Raw genomic sequence first — 18,791 nt, forward strand, 5'->3', positions numbered from 1 at the left:
TGCTACGCGGTAAGTTTGAATCGTGCTCTATGTCCTTATCTGTTGAATAATAAATTCCTAATCTATTATTTTACTCCACAAGGACCAAGCAGCATCTCACCGACAGACTGCCCAGAGGACGAATCTCAATTCCTGGAGAGATATGACATCCGCCGGGAGTTAGGCCGAGGCACATACGGAGTGGTCCTGCTGGCGCACGACAACATCACCAAGACGGACGTCGCCATAAAACTCTTGAACAACAACGGACTGTCGGATAGAGAAGAACTGAAGGTGTGGATGGAGACCAGAGCCCTACAATCAACATCTGGGAGCCCCTTCTTAGCACATGGACTTCTGACCTTCCAGAATGAAGACATCTTAGCATTCGTCATGGACTACGCCAGCGGTGGAGACCTATTTGACCTGCTGCAATCAAGAGGGCGTCTTGAGTCTACGGCTACAACGTACGATCTATGCATAATCTGATGTATAACTCTGTGTGATATAGGATTCCTTGTTGGACGTCCATCAATTTGTCTCTTCCTGCTAGGATTCTATTCTACCCGTATTTGTCTTCCTTTCCTGTTCTACAGCTCTTACACTGTTCCCCATCCCGCACTGTATCTCTCTATCCTGCCCATACACAATGGCTGATTTGGGATATTACAATGTTGTTACATTTCTTCTATAACAGAGTCTTCGCTGCCGAGATCGTGTCCGGTCTCCAGTACTTCCACAGGATGGGCTTCATCCATCGGTAACTTTCTTTCCCCACAGTATCTGTTCTTAATGTGGGAAATAAATGATAGTAGTTACACCCTTATAAACATAACATTACTCTGCGATGCATTCAGGGCTGATCACTTGAATCAGGATTATTTTAGGTTCAGTACAGATATGCAGAAAAGGGACAACTGAGCTATTGGCATACGTCCCAACATTGGCATTGACACATCAGGGGAGGGGCGTGGCTGTGTAATAGGGGCACAGCCACACCCCATAGTGTGCAGCTCTAGCCTGACCATTACATCCCTCCAAAGCCCCTCCTACCACCCTGTCACTACCACACCCACTTCTATCTGGGCCACAGGGAAATACATCCCAACTACCAGACACCTGGGATAATGCCGTCCCAATCATGGCATCAGGGCAGAGCCAGCAAATGGAGACAGCTCAAGTTAATCTCAGACATTGGGAGCAATGCTAGCGGTGTATATGTGGATCTGATTATAAGATTATATGCATGCAAGTGCAAACATACAGGAAGGACAGCAACTCTGCCAGCATCCAGCATCTGCCAGCAAATACTTCTTATTCGCAACACAATGCACCTAAGACGCACCAGGAGACTTTGCCTTAATATGTGTCTGAGGACGTATCTGCAGCCTTAGTCACTTATGATGTATGCAAACAAGTACTTAATGACAAAATACTTATTGTTCCTTTTACAGAGACATCAAACCAGAGAACATCCTGCTTCATGACGGCCATATTAAAATCACCGACTTCGGGCTGGCGATCGAGAACAAACCCAGAGCCTCTGGCTACGCTGGAACACGTGGCTACATGGCCCCAGAGGTGAGGCTATAATAAATTTGAGGTCAGGTGTAAAGGTGTCATTTATTTATATGGGGGCTATGTGATAAGGTGGATATGGAGGAGACAATGTCACATTTCCATTCTTACTACCAAAGCCCCAGCATTAATCTGTACATAAATATATAATAATTCTATTCCCATTATGCACCCAGCATGCCTGTCCCGGTAATAGTGTACCCAGCGTGTCTCTCCCGGTAATGGTGTACCCAGCGTGTCTGTCCCGGTAATGGTGTCCCCAGCGTGTATGTCCTGGTAATGGTGTTCCCAGCGTGTCTGTCCCGGTAATAGTGTACCCAGCGTGTATGTCCCGGTAATTATGTTCCCAGCGTGTCTGTCCCGGTAATGATGTTCCCAGCGTGTCTGTCTCGGGAATTATGTTCCCAGCGTGTCTGTCCCGGTAATTATGTTCCCAGCGTGTCTGTCTCGGTAATAGTGTACCCAGCGTGTCTGTCCCAGTAATAGTGTACCCAGCGTGTCTGTCCCGGTAATTATGTTCCCAGCATGTCTGTCCCGGTAATAGTGTACCCAGCGTGTCTGTCACGGTAATGGTGTTCCCAGCGTGTCTGTCCCGGTAATGGTGTTCCCAGCGTGTCTGTCCCGGTAATGGTGTTCCCAGCGTGCCTGTCCCGGTAATAGTGTACCCAGCGTTTCTGTCCCGGAAATAGTGTACCCAGCGTGTCTGTCCCGGTAATTATGTTCCCAGCGTGTCTGTCCCGGTAATAGTGTACCCAGCGTGTCTCTCCCGGTAATGGTGTTCCCAGCGTGTCTGTCCCGGTAATGGTGTTCCCAGCGTGTCTGTCCCGGTAATGGTGTTCCCAGCGTGTCTGTCCCGGTAATGGTGTTCCCAGCGTGTCTGTCCCGGTAATGGTGTTCCCAGCGTGTCTGTCCCGGTAATGGTGCTCCCAGCGTGTCTGTCCTGGTAATGGTGTTCCCAGCGTGTCTGACCTGGTAATGGTGTTCCCAGCGTGTCTGTCCCGGTAATGGTGTTCCCAGCGTGTCTGTCCCGGTAATGGTGTTCCCAGCGTGTCTTTCCCGGTAATGGTGTTCCCAGCGTATCTGTCCCGGTAATGGTGTTCCCAGCGTGTCTGTCCCGGTAATGGTGTACCCAGCGTGTCTGTCCCGGTAATGGTGTTCCCAGCGTGTCTGACCCGGTAATGGTGTTCCCAGCGTGTCTGTCCCGGTAATTATGTTCCCAGCGTGTCTGTCCCGGTAATGGTGCTCCCAGCGTGTCTGTCCCGGTAATGGTGCTCCCAGCGTGTCTGTCCCGGTAATGGTGCTCCCAGCGCGTCTGACTTGGTAATGGTGTTCCCAGCGTGTCTGTCCCGGTAATTGTGTTCCCAGCGTGTCTGTCCCGGTAATGGTGTTCCCAGCATGTCTGTCCCGGTAATGGTGCTCCCAGCGCATCTGTCCCGGTAATGGTGTACCCAGCGTGTCTGTCCCGGTAATGATGTTCCCAGCGTGTCTGTCTCGGGAATTATGTTCCCAGCGTGTCTGTCCCGGTAATTATGTTCCCAGCGTGTCTGTCTCGGTAATAGTGTACCCAGCGTGTCTGTCCCAGTAATAGTGTACCCAGCGTGTCTGTCCCGGTAATTATGTTACCAGCATGTCTGTCCCGGTAATAGTGTACCCAGCGTGTCTGTCCCGGTAATGGTGTTCCCAGCGTGTCTGTCCCGGTAATGGTGTTCCCAGCGTGTCTGTCCCGGTAATGGTGTTCCCAGCGTGCCTGTCCCGGTAATAGTGTACCCAGCGTTTCTGTCCCGGAAATAGTGTACCCAGCGTGTCTGTCCCGGTAATTATGTTCCCAGCGTGTCTGTCCCGGTAATAGTGTACCCAGCGTGTCTCTCCCGGTAATGGTGTTCCCAGCGTGTCTGTCCCGGTAATGGTGTTCCCAGCGTGTCTGTCCCGGTAATGGTGTTCCCAGCGTGTCTGTCCCGGTAATGGTGTTCCCAGCGTGTCTGTCCCGGTAATAGTGTTCCCAGCGTGTCTGACCCGGTAATGGTGTTCCTAGCGTGTCTGACCCCGTAATGGTGTACCCAGCGTGTCTGTCCCGGTAATAGTGTACCCAGCGTGTCTGTCCCGGTAATAGTGTATCCAGCGTGTCTGTCACATTTCCATTCTTACTACCAAAGCCCCAGCATTAATCTGTACATAAATATATTATATTTCTATTCCCATTATGTACCCAGCGTGTCTGTCCCGGTAATGGTGTTCCCAGTGTGCCTATACCGGTAATAGTGTACCCAGCGTGTCTGTCTCGGTAATTATGTTCCCAGCGTGTCTGTCCCGGTAATAGTGTACCCAGCGTGTCTCTCCCGGTAATGGTGTTCCCAGCGTGTCTGTCCCGGTAATGGTGTTCCCAGCGTGTCTGTCCCGGTAATGGTGTTCCCAGCGTGTCTGTCCCGGTAATGGTGTTCCCAGCGTGTCTGTCCCGGTAATGGTGTTCCCAGCGTGTCTGTCCCGGTAATGGTGCTCCCAGCGTGTCTGTCCTGGTAATGGTGTTCCCAGCGTGTCTGACTTGGTAATGGTGTTCCCAGCGTGTCTGTCCCGGTAATGGTGTTCCCAGCCTGTCTGTCACGGTAATGGTGTTCCCAGCGTGTCTGTCCCGGTAATGGTCTTCCCAGCGTGTCTGTCCCGGTAATGGTGTTCCCAGCGTGTCTGTCCCGGTAATGGTGTTCCCAGCGTGTCTGTCCCGGTAATGGTGTTCCCAGCGTGTCTGTCCCGGTAATGGTGTTCCCAGCGTGTCTGTCCCGGTAATGGTGCTCCCAGCGTGTCTGTCCTGGTAATGGTGTTCCCAGCGTGTCTGTCCCGGTAATGGTGTTCCCAGCGTGTCTGTCCCGGTAATGGTGTTCCCAGCGTGTCTGTCCCAGTAATGGTGTTCCCAGCGTGTCTGTCCCGGTAATGGTGTTCCCAGCGTGTCTGTCCCGGTAATGGTGTTCCCAGCGTGTCTGACCCGGTAATGGTGTTCCCAGCGTGTCTGTCCCGGTAATGGTGTACCCAGCGTGTCTGTCCCGGTAATGGTGTTCCCAGCGTGTCTGACCCGGTAATGGTGTTCCCAGCATGTCTGTCCCGGTAATTATGTTCCCAGCGTGTCTGTCCCGGTAATGGTGCTCCCAGCGTGTCTGTCCCGGTAATGGTGCTCCCAGCGTGTCTGTCCCGGTAATGGTGCTCCCAGCGCGTCTGACTTGGTAATGGTGTTCCCAGCGTGTCTGTCCCGGTAATTGTGTTCCCAGCGTGTCTGTCCCGGTAATGGTGTTCCCAGCATGTCTGTCCCGGTAATGGTGCTCCCAGCGCGTCTGTCCCGGTAATAGTGTTCCCAGCGTGTCTGTCCCGGTAATAGTGTACCAAGCGTGTCTTTCCCGGTAATAGTGTACCCAGCGTGTCTCTCCCGGTAATGGTGTGCCCAGCTCGTCTGTCCCGGTAATTATGTTCCCAGCGTGTCTGTCCCGGTAATGATGTTCCCAGCGTGTCTGACCTGGGAACTGTGTGCCCAGCATGTCTGACCTGGTAATGGTAAACCCGGCATGTCTGACCTGGGAACTGTGTGCCCAGCATGTCTGACCTGGTAATGGTGAACCCGGCATGTCTGACCTGGGAACTGTGTGCCCGGCATGTGTGACCTGGGAACTGTGTGCCCGGCATGTCGGTCCTGGGAACTGTGTGCCCGGCATGCCTATAAATGATAAACATGATCTGATTTCTCATTCATCTCACATGTATGGAATTATTTGTGAGTGTAACATCTGATGGCAGGCGTATTGTGCCCAGATCTGCTCTCCTGTTTATGAAGTGTAATGTAGTGAACTTCTTACCTTTTAATGACAGATCATCATGGGAGACCGATATGATGCGGGAGTGGATTGGTTCTCCTTCGGTGTGGTGCTATTCCAGATGTCAACAGGAAAATCCCCCGAAGGGTGCCACATCTCGGCTTTGGCGGGCTGTCATCTGTGCCCGAAGACAAGAGACATCATTGAAGAGGTGAGTGTGAGACCATACTTAGCATTCAGCACTAGGTAACAAAGAGGCCATAAACAATGTGTCAGCGTCTGTTATTTATACAGAACCCCCATTCTCTAGTATCAGCCATGTAGTTGTTCTACGAGCGGTCATGTAGCTGTACATGGGGAAGCTATATGTAGTTACATACGTCAGATTACATTACTCCACCTCCCTGACACACACAAATAAGTGAAGGAAACTCCAAGTCAGAGCAATGCCTGCTGCAGGAGTCACTGTACCACTGACATACACTACTGGTCACATGTTATACAGCACCGGCATTTCCCCTGTTTCTATTAAAATGTAAGCAAATCAAGTCCAGTGAATGAACCCCAATGGTACCATGATACGCAGTAACCTGCTAGAGGTTGGGGCAAACAATACTAAACTACATAGGCACACATCCTCTGATTAGGGCAATACAGTATAATGCTTCTTTTCTTTGATGCTAAAATCATGTCTCCTAAATATGTGCTGTAAGGAATCAGACTGCAGATGTACAGAAACTTAGTTACACTCCTGTTCCTCTTTCCAGCTCCTGTGTGCTGACCCTGAGATGCGTCTGGGTGAGAACGGCAACATCAGAGAACATCCATTCTTCACGGGAATCGATTGGGAGAAGTTAGAACACCTGCAGGACCCATTCACTCCCAGCTTCTCCCTGCAGCCGCCACAGTGAAGGTAACATCACTTCCCCAGGTGCAGGAGGTATAACATCATCTCACACAGGAGCAGCCGATACCTCCATCAGTAGCCACAGAACAACGTCCAGCTTCCAGAAGAAAACCTGGCTCCTCCGTCAGCCCGAATTACACAAGGTGGCAGAACATCGCCCCTCAACTAACAACTACGGTATGTTCTCCAACGCCCATCAAGTAATGGAGACCGAGAGACCGGAACATCAACTCTCTTCCTGATTGGGTAAGTACGATCCAACCCACATTGGGGGTTATTCAGGTTGATTCGCAAGGCTGCGAATTTGCAGCCTTGCGAGTCCACCAAACCCCGCCCGGCGAACGCATGCCCCTCCGCCACCCAGCAAAGTGCGGATTCGCCCGCACAGCAGCGAATGGATGTTTTGCATAAACATCCATTCGCTTTGCTGGGGTGTCCGCCCACATCATTCGATGGTCGGTGACCATCGAATGATGTTTAGCGTGCACGCATATATAAGTGACTTTTCAGTTGCGTATATATGCGTGCACGCTGGCGTGGATATGGGCGGGCAGCTGACATCCGGTGATGTCAGCTACCCGGCCCACACACCCGCGTCACCTCCTCATTACCATGAGAACGCCCAGCGTTCTCATGGAAACGCCCATGGAAACGCAAATGGAACGCTGGGCGTTCCCATATGGTAATGGGGCAGCCCGGCGCTCCCCACCCATCTCTGCTCCCCCCTCGCTGCCATGGGTGCGTGCACCCGGCGACCCGAAAGGTCGCCGTGGGTGCACGCATCATGCGCCTGCACATGCGCAGAAACACATCTGCGCAGACGCACGTGCGAATGCGCGCAGTACCGATGAAATCTGAATAAGGCATATTATGCGCAATGTTTACATTCTGCACATGCGATCACATCGCAGAACAACAAACACCTCTGCCATATTTACTGCAGGGGAGCTTGCGGTGTAGAGAAGCCAGCGATCACAAATGGAGGCAGGGGGTGGAATGCACCTCCTCCTGCATTTGCATTGCTTAAGGATTGCACATGATAAGCTCCTGCGAGAAGCTTATCATGTGCAATCCAAACTGAATCAGGCATCTACTGAAAATGTATATAAAATATAACATCAATGGCGAGGGTTTGGCTGGCAACTTGGGGAGGACGGAGGCCAGAACTGATGTTATATTTTATATACATTTAACTGCAAGGCAAAGTTTCTTTGGTCTCGCAAGCCAACCTACATCTGCAAGCCTGATGAGACTGGTGCACACACGGAGCATTTTGTGCTATTTACTAAGCAATCTTACTAGATTGCTTAGAAACTAAGCACAAATCTCACCGTGTGTATGCTCCGGGCGATCCCGATGCGCGGTTCCGCACATCGGGATCGCCTGATTAGTAAGTCAGTGCATGCAGACGCAATCTAGTAAGATTGCTTAGAATATCTGCATGTCTCACTGCGTGTATACAGAGGACGCGACCACTTCCGCGATCGCGTCCTGAATCCACTCCCCCCTCATCACTTGTCCCCTCCCATTGTTCCCCAGCGTGCAAGCCCATCTCCCTGGTCCCTCACCCAGGGTGTGTGGTAGGGCCACTCAGTGTTGTGCAGGTCGTCCCTCGCGGGCATGCTCCTGTGCGCCTCGCTTTGGTTGTGTAGGGGAAGCCGGGAATCCCCCGCTCCGGGATGCACGGAGGACACAGCGGCTCCCGCACCCTGAGCGCCGGCAGCGTGGACACGGTGACCGTCTTCAGCTGGCAGCCTGGCGGGGAGAAGCAGCGGGCGAGGTGCAGGATGAGAACCAGGAGGCCCGAGCAGAGCAGGCACAGGGGAGCAGGGGGCATGGCGGCGGCTGCGGGAGGAGGGGAGCAGGGGCTGCTGCAGGCAGACAGGTTTGGGGCGCAGCCGCTCACACCCGGCTCTCCCTCTTCATCTGGCCCATAATTGTGTGCTCCCTGCAGCTGTGTCAGAGAGGCTGCTGCTGCCGGGTCTCACGCGCCGGGTCACTGGGTGATGGGCACACACAACACAACGCACACCCTAATGCCCAGTCACCCCTCTGTCACCTTGTACAGCACACCCTAATGCCCAGTCACCCCTCTGTCCCCATGTATAGCACACCCTAATGCCCAGTCACCCCTCTGCCCCCATGTACAGCACAAACTAATGACCAGTCACCCCTATGTCACTTTGTACAGCACACCCTAATGCCCAGTCACCCCTCTGTCCCCATGTATAGCACACCCTAATGCCCAGTAACCCCTCTGTCACCTTGTACAGCACACCCTAATGCCCAGTCACCTCTCTGCCCTCATGTACAGCACACCCTAATGCCCAGTCACCCCTCTGTCCCCATGTACAGCACACCCTAATGTCCAATCATCCCTCTGTTCCCATGTACAGCACAATCTAATGCCCAGTCACCCCTCTGTCCCCATGTATAGCACACCCTAATGCCCAGTCACCCCTCTGTCTCCATATATAGCACACCCTAATGCCCAGTCACCCCTCTGCCCCTATGTACAGCACACCCTAATGTCTAGTCACCCCTCTGTCCCCAGGTATAGCACACCCTAATGCCCAGTCACCCCTCTGTCCCCATGTATAGCACACCCTAATGCCCAGTCACCCCTTTGTCCCCATGTATAGCACACCCTAATGCCCAGTCACCCCTCTGTCACCTTGTACAGCACACCCTAATGCTCAGTCACCCCTCTGTCCCCATGTATAGCACACCCTAATGCCCAGTCACCCCTCTGTCCCCATGTACAGCACACCCTAATGTCCAGTCACCCCTCTGTCCCCAGGTATAGCACACCCTAATGCCCAGTCACCCCTTTGTCCCCATGTACAGCACACCCTAATGCCCAATTACCCCTCTGCCCCCATGTATAGCACACCCTAATGCCCAGTCACCCCTCTGTCCCCATGTACAGCACACCCTAATGCCCTGTCACCCCTCTGTCCCCATGTACAGCACACCCTAATGCCCAACTACCCCTCTGCCCCCATGTATAGCACACCCTAATGCCCAGTCACCCCTTTGTCCCCATGTATAGCATACCCTAATGCCCAGTCACCCCTGTCCCCATGTACAGCACACTCTAATGCCCAGTCACCCCTCTGTCACCATGTACAGCACACCCTAATGCCCAGTCACCCCTCTGTCACCTTGTACAGCACACCCTAATGCTCAGTCACCCCTCTGTCCCCATGTACAGCACACCCTAATGCCCAGTCACCCCTCTGTCACCTTGTACAGCACACCCTAATGCCCTGTCACCCCTCTGTCCCCATGTACAGCACACCCTACTGCCCAGTCACCCCTCTGTCCCCATGTACAGCACACCCTAATGCCCAGTCACCCCTCTGTCCCCATGTATAGCACACCCTAATGCCCAGTCACCCCTTTGTCCCCATGTATAGCACACCCTAATGCCCAGTCACCCCTCTGTCACCTTGTACAGCACACCCTAATGCCCAGTCACCCCTCTATCCCCATGTATAGCACACCCTAATGCCCAGTCACCCCTCTGCCCCCATGTACAGCACAACCTAATGCCCAGTCACCCCTATGTCACCTTGTACAGCACACCCTAATGCCCAGTCACCCCTCTGTCCCCATGTACAGCACACCCTAATGCCCAGTCACCCCTCTGTCCCCATGTACAGCGCACCCTAATGCCCAGTCACCCCTCTGTCACCTTGTACAGCACACCCTAATGCCCAGTCACCCCTCTGTCCCCATGTACAGCACACCCTAATGCCCAGTCACCCCTCTGTCCCCATGTACAGCACACCCTACTGCCCAGTCACCCCTCTGCCCCCATGTATAGCACACCTTAATGCCCAGTCACCCCTCAGTCCCCATGTACAGCACACTCTAATGCCCAGTAATCCCTCTGTCCCCATGTACAGCACACTCTAATGCCCAGTCCCCCTTCTGTCCCCATGTATAGCACACCCTAATGCCCAGTCACCCCTCTGTCCCCATGTATAGCACACCCTAATGCCCAGTCACCCCTCTGTCCCCATGTACAGCACACCCTACTGCCCAGTCACCCCTCTGTCCCCATGTACAGCACACCCTAATGCCCAGTCACCCCTCTGTCCCCATGTACAGCACACTCTAATGCCCAGTAATCCCTCTGTCCCCATGTACAGCACACTCTAATGCCCAGTCCCCCTTCTGTCCCCATGTATAGCACACCCTAATGCCCAGTCACCCCTCTGTCCCCATGTATAGCACACCCTAATGCCCAGTCACCCCTCTGTCCCCATGTACAGCACACCCTAATGCCCAGTCACCCCTCTGTCCTCAGGTATAGCACACCCTAATGCCCAGTCACCCCTATGTCACCTTGTACAGCACACCCTATTGCCCAGTCACCCCTCTGTCCCCATGTATAGCACACCCTAATGCCCAGTCACCCCTCTGTCCCCATGTAGAGGACACCCTAATGCCCAGTCACCCCTCTGTCCCCATGTAGAGGACACCCTAATGCCCAGTCACCCCTCTGTCCCCATGTACAGCACACCCTAATGCCCAGTCACCCCTCTGTCCTCAGGTATAGCACACCCTAATGCCCAGTCACCCCTCTGTCACCTTGTACAGCACACCCTAATGCCCAGTCACCCCTCTGTCCCCATGTACAGCACACCCTAATGCCCAGTCACCCCTCAGTCCCCATGCACAGCACACCCTACTGCCCAGTCACCCCTCTGTCCCCATGTATAGCACACCCTAATGCCCAGTCACCCCTCTGTCCCCATGTACAGCACACTCTAATGCCCAGTAATCCCTCTGTCCCCATGTACAGCACACTCTAATGCCCAGTCCCCCTTCTGTCCCCATGTATAGCACACCCTAATGCCCAGTCACCCCTCTGTCCCCATGTATAGCACACCCTAATGCCCAGTCACCCCTCTGTCCCCATGTACAGCACACCCTAATGCCCAGTCACCCCTCTGTCCTCAGGTATAGCACACCCTAATGCCCAGTCACCCCTATTTCACCTTGTACAGCACACCCTAATGCCCAGTCACCCCTCTGTCCCCATGTATAGCACACCCTAATGCCCAGTCACCCCTCTGTCCCCATGTAGAGGACACCCTAATGCCCAGTCACCCCTCTGTCCCCATGTAGAGGACACCCTAATGCCCAGTCACCCCTCTGTCCCCATGTACAGCACACCCTAATGCCCAGTCACCCCTCTGTCCTCAGGTATAGCACACCCTAATGCCCAGTCACCCCTCTGTCACCTTGTACAGCACACCCTAATGCCCAGTCACCCCTCTGTCCCCATGTATAGCACACCCTAATGCCCAGTCACCCCTCTGTCCCCATGTATAGCACACCCTAATGCCCAGTCACCCCTCTGTCACCTTGTACAGCACACCCTAATGCCCAGTCACCCCTCTGTCCCCATGTATAGCACACCCTAATGCCCAATCACCCCTCTGTCCCCATGTATGGCACACCCTAATGCCCAGTCACCCCTCTGTCCCCATGTATAGCACACCTGCAAGAAGCTTATCATGTGCAATCCAAACTGAATCAGGCATCTACTGAAAATGTATACAAAAAAATAATATCAATGGCGAGGGTTTGGCTGGCAACTTGGGGAGGACGGAGGCCAGAACTGAAGTTATATTTTATATACATTTAAGCTGCAAGGCAAAGTTTCTTTGGTCTCGCAAGCCAACCTGCATCTGCAAGCCTGATGAGACTGGTGTACACACGGAGCATTTTGTGCTATTTACTAAGCAATCTTACTAGATTGCTTAGGAACTAAGCACAAATCTCACCGTGTGTATGCTCCGGGCGATCCCGATGCGCGGTTCCGCACATCGGGATTGCCTGATTAGTAAGTCAGTGCATGCAGACGCAATCTAGTAAGATTGCTTAGAATATCTGCATGTCTCACTGCGTGTATACAGAGGACGCGACCACTTCCGCGATCGCGTCCTGAATCCACTCCCCCCTCATCACTTGTCCCCTCCCATTGTTCTCCAGCGTGCAAGCCCCCCATCTCCCTGGTCCCTCACCCAGGGTGTGTGGTAGGGCCACTCTGTGTTGTGCAGGTCGTCCCTCGCGGGCATGCTCCTGTGCGCCTCGCTTTGGACGTGTAGGGGAAGCCGGGAATCCCCCGCTCCGGGATGCACGGAGGACACAGCGGCTCCCGCACCCTGAGCGCCGGCAGCGTGGACACGGTGACCGTCTTCAGCTGGCAGCCTGGCGGGGAGAAGCAGCGGGCGAGGTGCGGGAGGAGAACCAGGAGGCCCGAGCAGAGCAGGCACAGGGGGGCAGGGGGCATGGCGGCGGCTCCGGGAGGAGGGGAGCAGGGGCTGCTGCAGGCAGACGCGTTTGGGGCGCAGCCGCACACACCCGGCTCTCCCACATGGGTGTGGTATGATTCACCGACAGTCATTATCCCGACGTCGGGATCCCGACTGCCTGGTCTCAGACAGCGTGGCCAGTGCAACAAAGCCCCTTGCGGGCTCGCTGGGCTCGCCACGCTGTGCTCGCCACGCTGTGGGCACGGTGGCGAGCTACTTTAACAGTCGGGATCCCGACGTCGGGTTAATGACTGTCGGGATCCCGACTGTCGGGACCCCATCCGGCAGCCTCCCTCATCATCTGGCCCATAATTGTGTGCTCCCTGCATCTGTGTCAGAGAGGCTGCTGCTGCCGGGTCTCATGCGCCGGGTCACTGGGTGATGGGCACACACAACGCACACCCTAATGCCCTGTCACCCCTCTGTCCCCATGTATAGCACACCCTAATGCCCTATCACCCCTCTGTCCCCATGTACAGCACACCCTAATGCCCAATTACCCCTCTGCCCCCATGTATAGCACACCCTAATGCCCAGTCACCCCTCTGTCCCCATGTATAGCACACCCTAATGCCCAGTCACCCCTTTGTCCCCATGTATAGCACACCCTAATGCCCAGTCACCCCTCTGTCACCTTGTACAGCACACCCTAATGCCCAGTCACCCCTCTGTCACCTTGTACAGCACACCCTAATGCCCAGTCACCCCTCTATCCCCATGTATAGCACACCCCAATGCCCAGTCACCCCTCTGCCCCCATGCACAGCACAACCTAATGCCCAGTCACCCCTCAGTCCCCATGTACAGCACACCCTACTGCCCTGTCACCCCTCTGTCCCCATGTACAGCACACCCTAATGCACAATCATCCCTCTGTCCCCATGTATAGCACACCCTAATGCCCAGTCACCCCTTTGTCCCCATGTATAGCACACTCTAATGCCCAGTCACCCCTCTGTCCCCATGTACAGCACACTCTAATGCCCAGTCACCCCTCAGTCCCCATGTACAGCACACTGTAATGCCCAGTCACCCCTCTGTCCCCATGTATAGCACACTCTAATGCCCAGTCGCCCCTCTGTCCCCATGTATAGCACACCCTAATGCCCAGTCACCCCTCTGCCCCCATGTACAGCACACCCTAATGCCCAGTCATCCCTCTGTCACCTTGTACAGCACACCCTAATGCCCAGTCACCCCTCTGTCCCCATGTATAGCACACCCTAATGCCCAGTCACACCTTTGTCCCCATGTATAGCACACCCTAATGCTCAGTCACCCCTCTGTCACCTTGTACAGCACACCCTAATGCACAGTCACCCCTCTGTCCCCATGTATAGCACACCCTAATGCCCAGTCACCCCTCTGCCCCCATTTACAGCACAACCTAATGCCCAGTTACCCCTCTGTCCCCATGTATAGCACACCCTAATGCCCAGTCACCCCTTTGTCCCCATGTATAGCACACCTTAATGCCCAGTCACCCCTCTGTCACCTTGTACAGCACACCCTAATGCCCAGTCACCCCTCTATCCCCATGTATAGCACACTCTAATGCCCAGTCTTCCCTCTGTCCCCATGTATAGCACACCCTAATGCCCAATCACCCCTCTGCCCCCATGTACAGCACACCCTAATGCCTAGTCACCCCTCTGCCCCCATGTACAGCACACCCTAATGCCCAGTCACCCCTCTGCCACCTTGTACAGCACACCCTAATGCCCAGTCACCCCTCTGTCCCCATGTACAGCACACTCTAATTTATTTATTTATTTATTTACAGGTTCTTATATAGCGCAGCAGATTCCGTTGCGCTTTACAATAGTAGACAGTGATAAAACAAACTGGGTAACAACATACAGACTTGGAGGTAGGAGGGCCCTGCTGCAAGCTTACAATCTATAGGGATATAGGGGGAAACACAAGGACAGGCACCAGTAATACCATAGCAGTCCCACCAAGTTACAAGTCCAGAAGGGTAGCTATATAATACATAAGTGCCTCAGAGGGTTATGCATGTAGAACTTAAACATTATAGGCTTGCCTGAAGAGGTGAGTTTTCAGGGAACGCTTGAATGTTTGGAGGCTATTGGAGAGTCTTATTGTGCGTGGAAGGGCATTCCATAGGATGGGAGCAGCCCGATGAAAGTCCTGTAATAGTGAATGGGAGCTGGTGATCCGTGCAGAAGAGAGACGCAGATCTTGTGCAGAGCGGAGTGGTCGAGATGGGAGATATTTTGTGATAAGTAGAGAGATATATGCTGGTGCAGTATGGTTAATAGCTTTATAAGTTAGTAGAAGTGTTTTGTATTGAATACGGTAAGATACAGGTAACCAATGGAGGGACTGGCAGAGCGGATCAGCAGATGATGAGCGTCTTGCAAGGAAGATCAGCCTAGCAGCAGCATTTAAAATGGATTGTAGTGGTGAGAGTCTGTTCTTGGGAAGACCAGTCAGGAGACTATTGCAATAATCAATGCGGGATATAATGAGTGCATGTATAAGAGATTTAGTAGTGTCTTGTGTGAGATACGGTCGTATTTTGGATATGTTCTTTAGATGCATGTAACATGATTTGGAGACAGATTGAATGTGGGGAAGAAAGGACAGGTCAGAGTCGAGGATGACCCCTAAGCAACGAGCTTGTGGGGTAGGGTAGATGGTCGAGTTGTCAACAGTGATGGAGATATCAGGATGGTAACTGTTCTTAGTTGGCGAGAATATAAGTAATTCTGTTTTTGAAATATTGAGTTTGAGTTGGCGGGAAGACATCCAAGATGAGATGGCAGAGAGACATTCTGAAACTCGGCCCAAAACCACTGGTGACAAGTCTGGGGTTGATAGATAGATTTGAGTATCATCCGCATATAAGTGATACTGAAATCCGAAAGAGCTTATTAGTTTGCCAAGAGAGGAAGTATAGATGGAGAACAGCAGAGGACCTAAGACTGAGCCTTGCGGAACTCCGACTGACAGAGGTAGTGAAGAGGAAGTAGAGTCAGAGAAGCGAACGCTGAAAGAGCGATCAGATAGGTAAGATGTGAACCAGGAAAGGGCTGTATCATTAAGACCTAGGGAGTGTAGTATTTCTACAAGAAGAGTGTGATCCACAGTGTCAAATGCAGCAGATAGATCTAGAAGAATAAGTAGTGAGTAATGGCCTTTAGCCTTAGCAGTTACCAGATCATTCACCACTTTAGTCAGTGCTGTCTCAGTGGAGTGTTGAGAGCGGAAGCCTGACTGAAGCGGGTCTAATAGGGTGTGAGAGTTAAGAAAGTTTGTGATGCGAGAGTAGACAAGTCTCTCCAGTAGCTTAGAGAGGCATGGGAGCTGAGAGATAGGACGATAGTTAGAGAGAGAGTTAGGGTCAGAATTCTGTTTTTTTTAGAATAGGAGTAATCACTGCATGTTTGAGCAGAGATGGAAAAGTACCAGTAGCAAGAGAGAGATTGCAGATGTTAGTTAAGGTTGGAATAAGCACAGGAGATAGATTTTTTATAACTTGTGCAGGTATAGGATCAAGAGGAGAGGTAGTAGAGTAGGAGGATAAGAAGAGTGCAGATACTTCCTTTTCATTTGTGGGCTCAAATGAAGAGAAAGTGCCAGAGGGTTCAGGTAGGGAAGAGAGCGGGTTAGAGGTAGTAGAAGAGCATACCATTTCATCTCGGATGTTATCAATCTTGTCCTTAAAGTAGGAGGCAAGTTCTTGTGCACTGATGGTAGCCGGTGGGGGAGGAGGGGGAGGGTACAGAAGAGACTTGAAGGTGTTAAAAAGTCGCTTAGGGTTGGTGGCATGAGAAGAGATGAGAGATTGGTAGTATGTTTGTTTGGCAGTGTCCAAAGCATTGCTGTAGGAGTAGTAGCTAGTCTTATATGTGAGGAAATCAGTCATATTACGAGATTTACGCCATTGGCGTTCTAATTTACGTGACTGATTTCGTAGTTGTCTTGTTGCTTTGGAGTGCCATGGTTGGCATCTAAGCCTACGTGGGGTATAGTGGGTAGCTGGAGCCACTTCATCAAGGGCTGTTTCAAGAGTCTGGTAGAGGTGGGAAACAGCAGAGTCAGGAGAGGTAAGTGTAGAAATTAGTGAGAGCTGTTGTTGCAGGGAGGTGGTAAGTTGTGGAAAATTTATAGCTTTAGTATTTCTGCGGGTTAGAGTAGGCATGCATGATTTCTGTGTCAGTGAGCTTGGGGTAATGGAGGAGAGCGAGAGGGTTATGAGATTGTGATCAGAGAGAGGGAAGGGAGTGTTAGTAAAATCAGAGACTGAGCATAGCCTGGTGAAAACAAGGTCCAGGCAGTGACCTTCCTCATGAGTAGCGGCGTCGGACCACTGGGAGAGGCCGAGAGAGGAGGTTAGAGAGAGGAGTTTGGAAGCATGCACAGATTGTGGACTGTCAATAGCAATACTGAAGTCACCCAGGATGATAGTGGAGATGTCAGAGGATAAGAAATGGGGAAGCCAGGCAGAGAAATTTTCCAGAAATTGAGATTTGGGAAGCCCAGGTGGGCGATAGATAGCAGCCACACGCAGAGAGAAAGGGGAAAAAACCCTAATAGAGTGAACTTCAAATGATGTAAATGTGAGTGAAGGAACTGGTGGTAGAACGGAGTATGTGAAGGCTTGTGACAGTAATATACCAACTCCACCTCCTTTACAGTTACCAGGCCTGGAGGTGTGAGTGAAATGGAAACCTCCATGTGACAGTGCTGCAGGTGATGCCGTGTCTAATTGTGTGAGCCAGGTTTCTGTAATAGCCAGCAGGTTGAATTTGTGAGAGATAAAGAGGTCATGGATGGATGTTAATTTATTGCAAACAGAGCGTGCATTCAATAGGGCACATTTAAGTTGTTTGGGGTGTGGTGGGAGGCATGTGATATTTATGAGGTTTGATGAATTTCTAGTCTTAGAAGCAATTAAATCTGAATGGGACAGGTTATTGGGGCCTGGGTTTGGTGATATGTCACCAGCTAATAAGATTAAAAAGGAGAGATAGATATAGGTGGATGATTGTGGTTTTTTGTATTGGTGGTGGGAAGTGGATGTGAAAGTACAAGTAGAGAAGTAAGTAAAGAGCTCATGAGTGCTTAGAAGAGGGGAGTGAATAATAGAAGAGGCAATGTGTACAGAGTGGTGAGTGTCAGGGAGATTATAGGATGGTTGAAGTTTGGTGAGTATTCCATGTAATGAAATGAGAAGTAGCAATGTAGTGAGCATGATCTGAATATGTTTGTGATCAGGTTAAGAAGAGTGGATAATGTGTATTAATAGTGTGTAATAAGTATTGTATTTACCTTTTTTGAAGTTGTTCAATGTTTTTCAACTGTTTTATAACTGTTCCTTATAAGTAATTCCCACTTTGAAATTTCTCACTTCGGATATTTCTCAATTAAAGAACTGCCCCGGCAGAGAACTGCCTTCTATGTGAACAGATATACCAGGTCTAATCTAATGCCCAGTCACCACTCTGTCCCCATGTATAGCACACCCTAATGCCCAGTCACCCCTCTGTCCCCATGTATAGCACACCCTAATGCCCAGTCACCCCTGTCCCCATGTATAGCACACCCTAATGCCCAGTCACCCCTCTGTCCCCATGAATAGCACACCCTAATGCCCAGTCACCCCTCTGTCCCCATGTAGAGCACACCCTAATGCCCATTCACCCCTCTGTCCCCATGTATAGCACACCCTAATGCCCAGTCACCCCTCTGTCCCCATGTATGGCACACCCTAATGCCCAGTCACCCCTCTGTCCCCATGTATAGCACACCCTAATGCCCAGTCACCCCTCTGTCCCCATGTATAGCACACCCTAATGCCCAGTCACCCCTCTGTCCCAATGTATAGCACACCCTAATGCCCAGTCACCCCTCTGTCCCCATGTATAGCACCCCCTAATGTCCAGTCACCCCTCTGTCCTCATGTATAGCACACCCCAATGCCCAGTCACCCCTCTGTCCCAATGTATAGCACACCCTAATGCCCAGTCACCCCTCTGTCCCCATGTATAGCACCCCCTAATGCCCAGTCACCCCTCTGTCCTCATGTATAGCACACCCCCGCTGCTAGAGCACATGCTGCATAAGGTGTGCATACACTGAATGAGACATCCTGCAGTACACGGGGAACCTGCTATCTGCTGGATCAGTTACGGGTCCCGAGCTGTCGGTAGGGCCTGCTGCTCCCCCTGCACCCTA

The 18,791-nt window shown here is 52.1% G+C and overlaps 1 long non-coding RNA gene across 1 annotated transcript in view; it reads right to left on the reverse strand.

The window, feature by feature from the left end:
• Positions 1-5,394: 5,394 nt before the first annotated feature.
• Positions 5,395-18,791, reverse strand: part of LOC146045321 (uncharacterized) — a 30,423-nt gene continuing 17,026 nt past the window's right edge. The window contains exon 3 of the long non-coding RNA XR_014465411.1: positions 5,395-5,526. This is a non-coding gene — a long non-coding RNA (uncharacterized LOC146045321). The remainder of the gene's footprint in view (positions 5,527-18,791) is intronic.

Source organism: Crinia signifera, chromosome 11, assembly GCF_055691185.1.
Source record: "Crinia signifera chromosome 11, ASM5569118v1, whole genome shotgun sequence".
Lineage (NCBI taxonomy): Eukaryota > Metazoa > Chordata > Amphibia > Anura > Myobatrachidae > Crinia > Crinia signifera.